Consider the following 1,784-nt stretch of genomic DNA (forward strand, 5'->3'; position numbering starts at 1 on the left):
CTCCAGCCTCTCCTCATACCCTTCCCCTGTAAACCCTTCCCCAATTTTATGGCCCTAAGTAGATGGAAGTTTTGCTCCTTTCAAAGCACGCGGTGGTGCAGCAGGGGGAATGAAGGACAGAAAGCAGCAGAAGGATGCTGGCCCTGCTTCAGAACAGATCCAGCACAAGCATGACACGTATCAGCTCTCTGCAAGCGGGGCTATCAAATAACAAGACACAGGCCAACCACAGGCACAAGCGCTGGACATGCCCAGTGGCAATATCTGCACTGCGAGGATACGTTCCACTGAGTTTCTTCTTTCATGAGCTAAATACTATAAAGATTTCCCCAAGAGTCTTCAGGCAGAAGAAATTGAGAAGCCAAGTCCAGAGAGGTACAACTTTGCTGCTGTACCTCGTGCCCCTTCACACGACACGAGCATCCAGGGGTGAGGGAGCATGGACAGCCCTTGAACTGCACATGGGCACGAGGAAGCCGCTTTCTATGTTCCATGTCATCATAGAACAGAGTTGGAGAGGACCTTAAAGACCATCTAGTTCCAACCCCCCAAGGGACACCTTCCACTAGACCAGGTTGCTCAAAGCCTCATCCTCCCCACATGAGGGGACATGTTGAATAAGAAATGAGCCAGGGGTGGCTGGAGCCACTTGGGTGGCACAGTTTCACAATGAACTCGCTGCGGTTCAGTGAACCTCAGGCATCTTGTGTCTGAGGAACAGGAACCTCAGCGATTGAGGTCTGCAGGACGTGAGCCCAGCCCTGCAGGAAAACGAACTCACTAGGGTGTCAAAAACCCAATAAAACACTCAAGAGCCTGGTCCTGGGACATGTCCCCTCCTGTGGTCACCCTGAGCCTGCACGTGTCACCTGGGCTACACCACTGCCCTCTGTGCAGGGCCCAGTACAAACCTTCTGCTCTGGAAAACAAACTCAAAATCAAGAAAAACTCTGAGAAAAGGCCAGTGTTCTACATGATAACAACCTGCTGCCTCCTGCACCTCTGCTGAGCAAACCACCATTTCCTGAACTGAGGTGTCAGGCATGAAATATTTCACATGCTGGAGCAACCGTCACCATCTGCTCAGTGACAAACAGGACTGAAGCCTTTCCTGGTATTTGATGCATAAATCAGGGTGTGTCCTGTGTGGTTGGTTGTGATGCTGTAATTGAAAACTCCTTCTCGTGCTCGGGGAGGTGGCAGTGAAAACCCCTGGTACAACTGGTGTAGATTGAATCCGACCTGCTTTCTATCAAAGCATTTCCATGGCATGCCCAACTGGAGCCTGCAGTCTAATGCTGCTGCAGCTGGAGTGCTCCCAGAAGTGCCTGTGGGCTTCAGGCAAGGCCATACCTTAAGAACCAGGAGCTTGTTTCCTTGAATATCCTCTTTTCTCCACAGCTAACAGGGTTTTACCCTTTCCTTCCACACCACATCTCACCAACCAGGTGAGAAGTGACTCGACCATTACTCATGACCCCATGTGTCTGGGAGGCTGATCATTCCATTAACATTTATTTTCATTCTTATCTCTCCAGGCACTCAATCATCCTACCAAGCCCATACCCAACTAGTGTCCAGCAGACAGCATTGCCTGGGGCCACCAGGCCACAAGCAGTGAAGATGAGAAGACAGACAGACCCACATGCTTGGAGAACATTGGCTTTGCGTGATAACCTGGGATTATTTTGCTCCTGGGAGGTCTCCTGGGCAAAAGCCACACGTTATATATTGTCATTTAAACACGTGTTTCACCAACATCAAACACAACACTCGCCAGGAGC

The sequence above is a fragment of the Antrostomus carolinensis genome, unplaced genomic scaffold (genome assembly GCF_000700745.2).
Source record: "Antrostomus carolinensis isolate BGI_N321 unplaced genomic scaffold, ASM70074v2 scaffold34195, whole genome shotgun sequence".
NCBI lineage: Eukaryota > Metazoa > Chordata > Aves > Caprimulgiformes > Caprimulgidae > Antrostomus > Antrostomus carolinensis.